At 43.9% G+C, this 14,169-nt stretch overlaps 1 pseudogene; it reads right to left on the reverse strand.

The window, feature by feature from the left end:
• Positions 1-13,511: 13,511 nt before the first annotated feature.
• On the reverse strand, positions 13,512-13,681 carry LOC142583767 (U2 spliceosomal RNA; annotated as a pseudogene).
• Positions 13,682-14,169: the final 488 nt, after the last annotated feature.

The following is a 14,169-nucleotide window of genomic DNA, read 5'->3' on the forward strand; positions in this document are numbered from 1 at the left end:
AGAATACATGAGGGTGTATTAACTTTACGCGAGTGGTGTCATCCACGCAAGGTGATTTGTTATATTTTTTTTTATTATGGAAACATGCTCATAAAAAAAAAATTTCACAATGTGGCAGGTAGCGCAATTCTGTCACCTCAGCTATATATACACGAATGGGCAGATTAATTGCACAACACATCGCAATGAGATGTCACACAAGTTTACAAGTTGGTGAAACGAACTTGTAACCGAGTCTTCCAATACTATTACTAGGGTCCTTCTATTACTACTGAAGGATTCCTGTTGTAGTGATTCACTTTATGGCACATGTCCCAATTGCGTGATTGAAGCCGAACAGTATACTGAAGTCATATACAGAAATTTTGCACCAGTTACGAGAAATGCCGTATTTACTCGATTCTAACGCACCGCCTATTGTAACGCGCACCCGTGTTCCGCGACCAAAGAAAAAAGGAAAAAAAAACGCACCCGTTTGCCATGAACTAAAAAAAAAAAGGTCCTTTACATCACCGTGCACCTCATTCTTTCATATAGAAGTACAACTTTCTCTCATTTGAAAAAAAAACAAGGATTTGCTCCCTATGCACTACAGTTGCGATAAATAAAAAAAAAGTCAGTTTCGCCCGAAAGGCGAAGCACCGATTACGATAGCAAATTAGTAGATAGCTATACCAAAAGTAAGGATAGTAGTTTTATCGGCCGTATAAACTTTTAAACATTCGCTTACTAGCTAAATTAAAAAGCATGGTGCCACGTGCGCGCAAGCAAACATGAACATATGTCTCATTCAATGACCGCGAAAAGTTTTGATCAAAACGCTGGAGCAAGGAAATACGGTAGCAGAAGCAAGGGAATTGACCTTTGTGCAGCCTCTCGCTTCTCAACGCGAACTAAGCGACGAGAACACAGCGCGGTGCGCCTAGATGCGTAGACTCTTGTCTCCGTCGCAGATCGCTTTCAAGATAGGGGCCGCGCGGCCGCGCCGTACGTAGCAGCCGCCGATGTAGAAATCCTCTCCTGTTTGCGCCAGTCCCGCGCGCAAGTTTCGATAACTTCGAACGCCCGTGATGCGGCCCTATTTCCGTCCGTCTCCGCACACGTGATCGCTTTTCTTTTAATTGCGGCATCGTGATGCATGTGACTCGGCATGTCTTTGCAGTAGGCACTCCATGCTGATAGAATAATAATATTTGGGGTTTTACGTGCCAAAACCACTGTCTGATTATGAGGCACGCCGTAGTGGAGGACTCCGGAAATTTTGACCACCTGGGGTTCTTTAACGTGCACCTAAATCTAAGCACACGGGTGTTTTCGCATTTCGCCCCCATCGAAATGCGGCCGCCGTGGCCGGGATTCGATCCCGCGACCTCGTGCTCAGCAGCCCAACACCATAGCCACTGAGCAACCACGGCGGGTTCCATGCTGATAGAGCAAACGCAGAAAACGGGAAGACGGACCGTGCACTAACCGAAGCCAAAGGAGACATTGACATCCGTGGCCTAAGCAATCGTACTGCAGCACATGGAGAAAGCTATGGCAGCTTGGCTCGTGTTGGCTCGAATCGCGTACAAGGCGGCCATTTTGAAATACCGATGGCGATATGGTAACGCAAATTTAGGGTCATACTCGATTCTAACGCGCACGCAATTTTCGGACCCGTTTTATCGGGAAAAAAGTCCGCGTTACGTTCGAGTGAATACGGTACGTCCTCGAACTCTGGCAAAATTCATTGATGCTCTAGTTGATACTGTCGGGATTGCGGACACTCAGCCGATTGTTAATCAGCATGGTGAAGCAGCAGCCACCGCCACGTGACAATAGTGCTATGACGGCGGTGGCAGATGGGTCACATGACATTCCGCGCATCAATATCCCAAGCGTGCACTTTGCCATCGCCAAGAAAGCTCAGTGGCGATCGAGGCTGATTCGGGCCATTGCAGCAAGCGAGCGTGCTTGAAGCGTTTGCCCCGTCGGAGCCAAGGTTGATTGGCAAGCACACGGTGGCGATTGCAGCTACAGCCGATGTTTGTCGAGTATTGTGACTTTATTTCTTTACGACATGATATTGCAGTGCAAAAAAAAAAAAAAAGATACTAAGTGACAGACGCAAGACACAAAGACGGCGCTACACAGCAAACTTATGCAGGCAATCAGCACCTTCAAGCAAACACCTCTCACGCTGTTCTGCATCTGCTTTCCTGGCCATGGAACAATTCATTGCTGCCAAGTCATGCACTGAAGTTCTTGGCTCAAGCCCATATTTACTATGGACCTTACTATGATTGGCTACACATACTTTGCTTCACTCAAGACTCAGAGTGGCTAGCTTCCAAAAAGCCAAAAAAACTTCAGATGCATTGTCCACTAATTCACTAAATCTTCATGGAAAACTACTTTGGTCCAACTACTGAGGCTACATGAAAATATAAAAAAGCAAAACAAACAGCTGGACAACAGGCTTCATGTATTTGATAATACCCACGTCCTGGAAGACATCGCCAATGTGCTACGAAAAGGGCCTAAATATGGATTTGAGCCAAGGACTTTAGAGCACAACTTGGCAGCAATGAACCATTCCACAGCCAGAAAAGCAGATGCACAACAGCGTGAGAGGTGTTTCCTTGAATGTGTTGGCTGCGTGCATAAGTTTGCCGAGTGGCGCCGTCTTTCTTTCTCTTCTGTCTGTCACTTAGAACCTTTCTTCTCCGTTTTTTTTTTTTTTACCTACACTATGTTGCTCAGCAAACACCAACTCAAAAAGTTATTTTGCAGTTACTTCTTTAATACGCAGCTCAATCCAGTTTATAGTCAGTGCATTCAATAGTATTTAGTTCACACCAATGGCACCAGGGGCTGCGCCTCTTCTGGGTGAGGGTTACCGAGTACTTTGCAACAAAGCCAAGTCACTGCAACACCTATCGGAACTGTGGAAAAAAATACAATATTGTAGTTTACAAGCGAAACCACACAGATATGGCAACAGAATTTTTTTTCATTTCAGGGGAAAGGGCGACAGTTGGTGCCAGTTGCTATGAGGCAGTTGCTTTATGGTAAAACAACAGTACGAACGTACGAGTCAATGCATCGTCCTACAAGTGTTCATTGTTGCATGTTAATCTTTGTCGTCTGATTTTGCAAACACGAGTCTCACAGATGGATATGACATCTTACCCGGACAATGTAGTAGCGCAACCGCTATTTGTCCAGCCACATGTACACAGTTAAATAATGGGTTCGGCACATACAGGTGGAGACCCTCCGGCTGGCTGCGGGCTACATCGCGCACCTGTCGGCAAGCCGGGTGCAGAATGATGGAGGCGCGCCTCGGGCCAACTGTGCACCTTTCTGCGTCTTCTGCGTGACCGAGCGGCGATCGGCACGCTGCAGTGCTGGGACACAGCACCAGGCCAGCGGCCGTCGTCTGTCTGCGTAACCACTGGTGCCATTGTAGTCCGGGGGCTAGAGTTACACCACCCTTGGATGCTACCCTGGACACTCAAGTTCCCAATTTGAGTGTCCTCTTTGCTACCATTACCGTCGGAACCACGGGCAGCTGTGTATATAGCTCTCAGAAAAGGCAGGAAAGGTGACATAATTGTGCTCTACCTCGCTGAGTCCTATTGATACTCCTGAAACATGTTTGTAGCGGCAAAGAGACGATCGGGCTTCCCCTTTTGTTACTGCCTTCACTACAGTGCACCTGGAACAGAGCGCTATACTCGCTGACAACTCCATCTTTCTGTGGCAGTGAAGATAACGCAACAGGAGGGGAGATTCTGCACATGTGTTGCTGAGCCAAGTATTCCAGCAACGTTTCTCATTTACTCGCAGAGAACGGTTGAAAATTAAGTCAAACTTGACACTCAGTGGCTTATTTCACTTTTGTAATATGTTTGCCTTCTTTTGCTCAGCTTAAACTGATGCAGACAAGAATGCAGGACTTTCTTCAAGAGCATTCTCGTGCGTGCTTTGCCTCTGTAGCCTTTCCCTTCGTTGCCATAGAAACTCGTCAGTGAGAGTATAGAATAGACCAAACAACCGCCCTTGTCAGTCAGAGGAACAAATCCCCTAGTAATGCTCCAGACCATTCTTGGCACAGAAGGCCAAGTATGGGGGTGTGCAAATATAATATACTTCGAATACGAATTCAATAGTCTTTCGTTACCCGATTCAAGAATTCAATATTCGTAATTGTCGGATATTTAGTTTTGGCTCCAACAACACCTGTTGGACTTTCGGGGGGAGAGACTGACCCAAGTGACCACTGCTCCAAACTATATTCTGCTGCAGGAAGGCTGCAGATGGTGCAGAGAGGTACCTCTTCGGCAAACACATGGTACAGCCAACTTTTGCACAGAAACTTCCAGTTGTTCAATAAGAATGCCTCGCCCACAGGTAGCCGGTGAATTTGTCATTCAGCCAATCTCAGCACTCTTGCTCTACATGCATGTGGTCACCGTGCCGTTCTCATAGGTACAGCGGGCTAGAAGTATGTTGGTTAGTGGAGAAAACGAAGGGCCATTTCCTTGTTTGAATTTCATGTACAGAAAGTATTCGTATGATTTGTGTCAAATCACAATACGAAAGTGAAGGGAAGAAATTCTTGTTCATGACGATTGCTATTGGTTGAAGAAATCCAAGGTATGCGTGGTAGTAGCGTCTGGCGTACACTGTCAATCCGGTGCAGTTATGCCTTCTCTTGCAGAATCGTGAAAGTCCAGGATGTTGCATCACAGTTTTGCAATTGTATTCTCATGGTGGCTAAGAAATTTGTGTCTACTGCAGACATAATGTGCTTAGGTATCTCACAATGGAAAGCATAGTACGGAATGCATCCTGACCAGGACTTCCAAATTCCTATGACCCCGAAATCCAGATGGATCGCATTATTGAGATCTAACTGGTTTTAAGTTAAGAACACATTTACACAGAATTTGATTTTTTAGGAAAATTTGAACGGCGAAATGGTCACAAAGAGGAGCCATTTTGCCTGTTCGTATATACCAAATGTCCCACCAACATCACTGTTTGCCAAGTTGCAGTGCAATAATTTATTTTGTAGTTACTTGAGTGGTGTCATTTCAAGTGCAATATGTAAACAAGATATGAGGGTATAAAAATGATGCACCTTAAAGGACCCCCAAACCACTTTAACTCATAAATGTTATACAGTGTACCAGCCTGCAAGAATTTTAAATGATGCTGTAGTGGCAAAGTTACGTGTGTTTGACAAACTATGCTGCAGGAAAGAAAAAATTGTCAGCCACCCTACTGAACCCTTTGTAGGTTTGCGCTAGTTGGGTTGATGACAATATTCTTTCCATGAACTTTCCTCCACCTTGCGGGCTACCACAGAACTGATTTGCCAACTACACGGCTACTCGCTCACCTTTGCTACCCTCTCCTCACTGTCCCCTTTCACCGACCCCATCCAGTGCCAGCATCACTTAAACATGGTGTTGGCAGTGCACACAATGGGCGAGCCACTTTCCCTTCTCGGAACACAGCCGGCTCAGGTCTTTCATCAACTGACCTATTGAAAGCTTCTACCCTGGCAACTTCACGCTCAAGTCTGGGCTGGAATGACAAAGGGATGAGAAAATCCCAGAGAGAATCATGAGATTTCACATTTCTTTCTTATAGAGTTGTGGCTTTGCCACGGTGCGTGGCACTGCCATGTTCGCTTAAGATGATCGTTGCAACATTCTATACATGATCATTTTTAAGTGTGTTCAAAATGTCACGAGTGGTTCAGCAACCGTGTAAAGATTATCTGTGCAAGGCTTTCTCCTGTCCCTTCTAAAATGCCTGGAGCTGAATAAATAATTGTGCTTTATTGTGTCAATCGTGTCTAAAGCTGGTATCTCACTCTCTACACATATGTGTGTGTGTGTGTGTGTGTGTGCGTGTGTGTGTGTACAGGGTGTCCCAGCTAACTTGGACCAAGATTCTGAAAAAACCTATGCGTTCGTCAGAACAGAAATCGCGCGGATGTTAGCATTTATCTAAGCTTATAGCACCATTTTTTTGCTCATCTTTGTTTGAGTAATTAGCCGAGATAAATTAATTAGCTTTTTTAAATATAGCTTGAAACATTCAGACGTCAATAGGAAAGTTGTGGAGCTTCACAAATATTACCCAACCCAGGTACTTCCAACAAGATCTGGACATAGCATACCCGTTTTTATTCGGGAAAAACTAAAGCCCGTGGAGTTTAAAAAATAACGCGTGACAGCGCGCTCTGTGCGCCCGAATGCACTGCGATGACAGTGCTTTCATTAGTGATTTGTTATAAAAGCATCGCCAGCGCCGCGCCTTCCTTTCACTTACGAGAAAGGGCTTCAACCTTTGCTCGGCTCTGACGTACATTGCCGGCAGCAGCTGGTGATGGCGCTCCGAAAAAGCTCTTCATCATCAGCCGCTCGTGCCTGTCGCCGAAGAATGCGCCGTCATCAGCCGTTCATTCCAATATGACGAGAAGAGCAATTTTTTTTCCCAGTGTTCAAGTCAATGCGTAATAGAAAAAATACACACAAAACATGCATCATACATCTGGAACCTGTGCGAGAGAGAGCGTCACTTGTTACAACGCCGCTTTTCTTCCAAGCCGTGCCAGCGGCTAGATGCATGTGAGCTCGACTGTCTATTACTGTCATGCTGTGCAAGCATTTCGAAGAATTTGTTTGCAGTGCCTAAAGCATGCCGTACTCAAGTGCAGCACGGGGCGACAAGAGGAAGGCTGCCATGGTGTACCGAAATTGGCAATGTGGGGGAAGACCTAGCGCAAACACAATTATGAGGAGTTACTTGACGCTGAAAGAAATAGGTAGCTTCAAGAAGACGCGGCACAGAAAGGGGACCATCAGTGAAGAGGCTGAAGGAGACATTTTGGCTTTCATGACTGCAAACCCTCATTCCAGCGTGAGTGGTGAGGTCGGCATTTCAAAGTCTTCAGTGTCAAGAGTTCTTAGGAAGGCTGAAATGCATCCTTATCACCTTCAACTGCATCAAAATCTGCAAGAAAAATACTTTGAATGGCTGCTTGATTTCTCAAATTGGATCCTTGTGAACAGTGACGAAATAAATACTGGATTTTGTTGACAAAGTGCTCTGGACAGATGAGGCAAGGCCACCTTCTTCAGAAATTCTCAAGTCAACATCCATAATGCGCATTACTGGAGCGATACGAACCTGCATTGGGTGGTGCAGACCAGACACCAGTACCAATGGTCATTCAGTGTGTGGTGCGGTATCTCTGACGGAAGAATAATTGGTCCCATATTTTTTTACCACATGCTCAGTGCTCAGCGGTACATTAACATCTTGGAAGGCCCAGTCGAAGATTTTCGCTGTGATCTTCCTCTTGCGTTTTTAAAGTGAACTTGGTATCAGCATGACGGTGCACCAGCTCACAGAAGCAGCCTTGGCCGAGCCTGGCTTGACGAAGCCTTCAAACGCCAGTGGGTCGGGCGGCATGGACCAGTGGCATGGCCTGCAAGGTCACCGGACTTGACACCTCTTGACTTCTTCTTGTGAGGAGATGTGAAAGACTGAGTGCACGCAAACCTACAACTACACCAGAAGAGCTAAAGGCAAAGATTGCTGAGGCCTGCAGCGAGATAACATCTTGCGTTATCAAAAAAGCTACATCGTACGTGCTGAAAATACTGCATTATGGCAGAGGGCGACTTGTTTGCACACGTTCTTTAGAAAGACATCACAGCGAATAAATCTCTACAACTGTTATCCACGAAAAGAGCCATCTGTGTGAAACTTTTGTACGACATGGAAAAGGCGTGTAAGTAATATAAAATTACAAATTCTCTGCCGACAAGGAATGGACAGGAAGCTAAAAAGCAACCTTCTGTGTCAGTTTACAATTCTTCCTTTTGTGACAACCAGCGTAATTCAGACAATGTTATCAAGCTTGTTATAATGCGTGTTTGCTTGTTGGGGTCTCGTTCCCAAATTCGAACTCGTGAGTTTGTAATTTTTCCTCCGCATGCATTCTGCTAGCGTGAGAGCGCAATTATTGCCGCAGAAACGGGAGCCACGCTGTATTTCAACTGCCGCCCGAACCCACTGGCATTTATCTCGGAACCAAGCACAACGCGAAGCTCTGTCGTCGGCAGCATGAAAGGCGCGAAGTGAGCAATGTTATTTACAAAGCACGGTTGAGAGTGCTGTAATCGTGGTGCATTCAGGCGCACAGAGCGCGCTGTCACATGGTATTAAACTTCGCGGGCTTTAGTTTTTCCTGAATAAAAATAGCCACGCTCAGTTTATCTCATTGGAAGTGCCTGGGTTGGGTAATATTTGTGGAACTCCGCAACTTTCCTATTGACGCCTGAATGTTTCAAGCTATATTTGAAAAGTTAGTTTATCTCAGCTAATTACTAAAAAAAGAAAAGATGAGCAAAGAAATTGTACTGTAAGTTTACATAAATGCTAACAACATCCACATGATTTCTGTTCTGAAGAACGTATAGGTTTTTTCAAAATCTTGGTCCGAGTTAGCTGGGACACCCTGTATATATGTGTGCAAAAATGCCGAAGTATCACAAATTATAAGTGAGACGACAAAAGTTTCAAAGTATTGCAGAAACTAAATGGGTAATGCAAGTTTTATTTTGAGTTTTGTGGCAGAGGTCTATATCACCTGTGATTTTGAGCATTTTTGGCAGTTTAGTTATACATGCAGTTATTTTGTAGACGTAATTCCTGTGTTTAAAACTGATCCTTTGTCTCCAATAGCTGTTTGGTTTGGTTCTGGCTCAGTTCTGGAGCAAAAATATGATTCATAACGGTTTTGAATTCAGGATAATTAACTGTTTCAGAAACTTACTCACAAATTTATATTGACGCCTGTCTGTTGATTTATATTGAGTCCTGTCTCTGAAGTCCATGTGGTGAGTAAGCAAAAGAAGTATGTTTAGCTGAAAAGGCGAAGCACTGATTATGATGGAAAATTACTATTCATGGTACAGACACTTTAGACAAATTTCCACCATTGGTGTCGTCATGATGTTCCGTATAAAGTCGAAGTGCGATACTATCATGGCCGCATGCTGTAGGTCTGATAGACATTTAATCGATTGTGAGCATATGTTCTCTTATGTTTAGTGACCATCGATTGACTGTAAGAATAACAAAGGCACTTGATTTGTGGAAGTCTTCTGTTCTTCTGATCTTCTGAAATATTTCCATCAAGATGGCAAATGCAAATTCTTGCAAATGGTACTTGCCCTCGACGAAACTTAAATCTACGAATACAAAATTGAGCTGTAGCTGCAAATTAAGGAGTGGAAAAATCAAGATATCCAAGGCAAAAAAAAAAGCGCGGAAGAACAAATAAAATATCAAAGCACGTTGACCATGCTTTTTCACTGCCCTAGAATTGCGCCCCACGAATTTGTACCTGAAGGTCAAACTGCCATCATTGTTGGGGCGGACCTGCATGGCTTTTAATTCATACTTTCACTGTATTTCTGCGAAACCCTGACAATAGGAGGACATGCACATTAGAAGCACCAGCAGCGGCTGCCTCATCTGTATTTTCTCACTTCAACATTGTTTTAAATTTACACTGTAAGCGCTATGCGCATACACAATATATCAAAATGTATACACAGGACAAATTTCATATTTTTAATAGAGAAGGAAGTAGTCGATCAACAACCATTTCTAAAGGTATGGATAGCCTATGCCTGGAGAATGAATAAGTTGCTGTATGTTCACCTCGCTTCAAATTGCTTTGCGTGCTTTCTTGATCCTGAAAAAAAAACTATATATTTCAGTGACCCCTTCAGCAGTCTTTTATCAATGGCGTGTGAAATGCGCATGAATGATCTGTCTCAGTATGGCTTCTCTTTCCAGTAAATAATGCCAACGACTCACGAAAAAGAAAATTCTAATAATTTATAACATTTATTAGGGATGGAAACATCGTCACTTGCATGCAAAGGTAATAAATATGTACAGGGTGTCTCAATGAACTAACATTCACCAAGATTTAAAAGAGAGGAATACATTACTTGAAGAAAATTTAATGCATATTGTTTCCAGTACAGTAGAGTGGCTGCCAGTAATCTTTCTCATTACTGGCATTTAATTAGGTCATTGTAATTAATTATCTAACTCGAGACATACTATTATAGTTATCAAAGTATTAATGAGGCATCTGTAGGCACAGCCAAGGGACATCTAACTGCACTATTTTCAACGATGTACTAATTGCGTACTAAACTATTGATAAATACTAACCATTGATAAATAAACCCTGCGAAATATGGAGAATACCATTTGATTGCGCTCCCACCCACATCATAAAGCAGTGCCCTCGAACATGCTCCCTCTGAATTAGCCTGGACGAAATAAAGAAAAACATTATGATCAAGCTAGTGCCTTATATATATTATCAGCCGTATCCCGGCCGAATTAACATGTCGCATTTGTTAGTTGGAAACAAGCTGTGATAGCTGTTGTCTTAGCATAGATAAAGTGCACGGATGGTTTTTCTTTTTTTCTTTTTTTTCCCCTCAAAACCTATCACCACAAAAGCGAATTGACATCAGTGCAAATGCTTAAAGTTGCATTTCGTTTCGTCTCAGTTGCCATTTTTTTCTCTAATGAGCACAAGGAAAACATGATCCTTGCCTTCGGAGCTGGAAATGGCAACAAGAGCAAGGCCATCATGGAAGTGTGGTGGTAGACCAAACACATCGACTATCATCAAAAATTATGGAAACCTGAGACAAACCTGCAGCTTCAAGAAACACCAGCGGAGGATTCCATCTTCGAGTCCTAGCCTACGCACGGATGTTCTAGCATTTATGGCCTCAAACCCTCATACTAGCATGCAGGACATGGCCGCCCAGTTACCAATTTTTAAGTCGTCAGTTTGGAGCATCCTAAATGACGGCCTTTCACCCGTACCACCTTAAGCAGCCCCAATGCTTGGAAGATAGGAACCTGTAGAATCGCCTAGATTTCTCTAATTGGGCCCTCACAAAAGCCAATGCGTCACCAGACTTTTTGAGCAACATCATGTGCACAGATAAAGCCAACTTTCGCACAAAGGGCCAGGTAAATTAGCATAATGCACATTATTGAAGTGACTCGAATCCACACTGAGTAAAGCGCAATTGTCACCAGTACCATTGGTCGTTCAATGAGTGGAACGGAATTTACGCCGGTGCTATAATCAGTCCCATCTTCTTCGATCACACACTGACTGGACAGTGTTACATGGACTACTTCCTCGAAGGAGTGGTTGATGAGTTTCTTAGCGAAGTCCCGCTGTCACATCTTCCACTTCTGTGGCATCAGTAATTAGATGGGGCAGCTGCATGCAGCAGCAGCCGAGCAAGAAACTGGCTGGGTGCGACTTTCGTGTGCAATAGATTGGAAGACACGGGCCTGCAATTTGGCTGGCTAGATCACCTGACCTCTCTCCACTCGATTTCTTTCTTTGGCGTTATCTGAAAGGTCGTGCTTACATTATCAAGACAGATGTCAGATTAGCTCATGGCAAGGATAAAGGATGCCTGCCATAGAATTCCAGCGTCGGTCATCAAGAAAGCCATTGAAGATGTCATAAAGTGGACTCAGTACTGCGTAGCTGCAGGAGAACTATTCGAGTACGTCGTCTAGGTAGCAGCTGCTGTTCAATTGGGCTTACGAATTCATTGATAATAAGGGCACACTGATATCTGATGTTGTTTTTATACATTTTTTTTTCAGGAATCCTGATTGCCAATTCGACTCCCTTAGGAGTGATCTATTTTCTTTTTTGAACGCATCGGATTTGCCTTTTCTCTACATGTGGGCGGCTTCTCGGTCTGTTTGTTTTGCCTTTATTTTTTTGTCACGAACCTGTTTCTGCAGCATGCATACACTTTCATGAAAAATAAAACTCACTTTAGTTTGGCTTTGGTCCGAAGCATGTTTCTGGTGCGAAATATAGCTGCGTGCGCTCTCTTTCGATGCAATGCAAGCAGAGCCGGGATTTTGAAACATTCCATGCCTATTCTACTGCTTTTCGCGTTTCATGCGTAGTTAGAGCGGCGCTTCAGCTGCGTTGTCAAGGGACTTTTGTTATCGATGTGATCAGTCGGCCTTGAAAGACGGATAAGTGTGCCGTAGAAATGAGAGGAAGGAATAGCTGCGAAGCGCGAAACCTGCTGTTGGTGCTCCTTCCGTACCATTATGAAGGTGATACGCTGTCTCTTCGTGTTTGCGACAGGCATGTAGTTGCTTTCAATCAGCTTATTTGAGGGTGCTGCTTTATGATGTGGGTAGGAGCACAGTCACGTGGAATTTTTCATATTTTGTAAGGTTTCTTTGGCAGACAGAAAAAATTGTACGCAATCAGTACGTCACTGAAAACTTTAGTTAGATGTCATTTGGGGGTGCCTGCAGATATCCCATTGACACTTTGATAATCATTATAATTAGGGCAGTACGTCTCGAGTTAGATAAATAATTGCAATTACCAAAATAAACCTCGGTAACAAAAAATTACTGGTGGCTGGAGTAATGCTATTGCGCTTTTTTTTTTTCAGTCTTGATGCATGACAGTTGGAGCACCCTTTATAATTCACTCAGTAACCGAAATGAGGCCTAGCCAGATTCACTCGAAATCAAAATCAACAGCAGTGATTCGCAGCAACGCTTAAACTCGAACTCGGAGAAAAAAACAAGAGAGAGAGAGAGAGAGGCGCTGCAGTTTCGCCTGAAAGGTGAAGCAGTGTTAGTGACAGCCAAGTATACGACAATTACATGAAGGAAGATTACACCACCGAGAGCCACCAGATTCTTGGTATATATATATATATATATATATATATATATATATATATATATGTGTATGTATACCAAGAAGAATCTGGTCAGAGAGACAGAGAGGCTGCAGTTACGCCTGAAAGGTGAAGCAGTGTTAGTGACAGCCAAGTATACAATTACATGAAGGAAGATTGCACCACCGAGAGACGCCAGATTCTTGGCATATATATATATTTTCATTCTTCCAGGGGGAACGGGGGGGGTCGGAAAGCTGGTTGCCCCCCCCCCCCTCTTCCCCCTGGAAGAATGAAAATTTTTCACTTATGGCCACATGTGACCAAACTTGAACAAGTGGTGCTGGAATCTCCACCATGAATAAAGCCTTTGCGTACTCTTCACTGATAGTGCGTTATTTTTTTTCACACAGTTCCATCACTGTGCTGGAACACCCTTTCTGCTTGCACAATTTAGCCCGCTGCAACTTTCCTTTGTTCCTCAAATGCAAACTGGCGCTCTGGTGGCAGCATTTCGGGGATATAATTCAAGATTGAACAACATCACTGCTGAAGTGCTTAGCAAAAGACTTCCAGGAGGTGGAAACAGTGTATTTTGTCTAATAGGGAGTATTTTGAAGGTGACAACAATGATTCAGCTGAAATCTGAAGAGCTTTTTACAGTGAAGCTGTATATGGCTAGCTTCCAGCGGATAAATGTCCGCAGGCCAAAAATCATGGGCCGAACCTGAAGATAGTGCAATACTGGGCTGACCCGCGGCGGAGGTGAAGCAAGCTTCAAGCACTCCTCCATCTTACAAAAATAAGTTCAATATCTTGGGTCCAAATACAACCTGTATCAGATATTAAGCTGATGCTACATTTTGACTCGCATTGGCCATGTCTACGTTTACACCGCCCTCCCTTCCACTTTCTCATGGCGGCGGTCCCGTCGAAATGTCATGCATGCATGTCTAGTTTCCTCCAGCTCCACGGGGCGACGGTCTTGTCGTCCCCGTGAATGTATATGAAAGTCATGGTAAATGAGTGAACATTGCAGTAAGTGTACATGCCTGAACATATGGGACAGGTCTTGCATCTCTAGTGACTAACATTATGAAAGACATTGGATACAATGTGAACCAAAACATGGAGTGCTGTACATAATTTGTTTTCGTAGGCTCACAGTGCCTCGTGCATTGAAAACATATTTAGTTCAATTTAGCTTCACCTGTAAGCTTTCTTGCACCTCTGTTGCACTTGTTGACGTTGAGGGACTAGTGAGGGACTAATATTAATATTTTTGCAATGACACAATCCTGTGACAGGAGTTGCCCATACAGTGGTGGTGGTGGTAACAACTTTATTTCGTCAACAGAAATGATTTGGT

The sequence above is a fragment of the Dermacentor variabilis genome, chromosome 5, assembly GCF_050947875.1.
Source record: "Dermacentor variabilis isolate Ectoservices chromosome 5, ASM5094787v1, whole genome shotgun sequence".
Classification (NCBI taxonomy): domain Eukaryota; kingdom Metazoa; phylum Arthropoda; class Arachnida; order Ixodida; family Ixodidae; genus Dermacentor; species Dermacentor variabilis.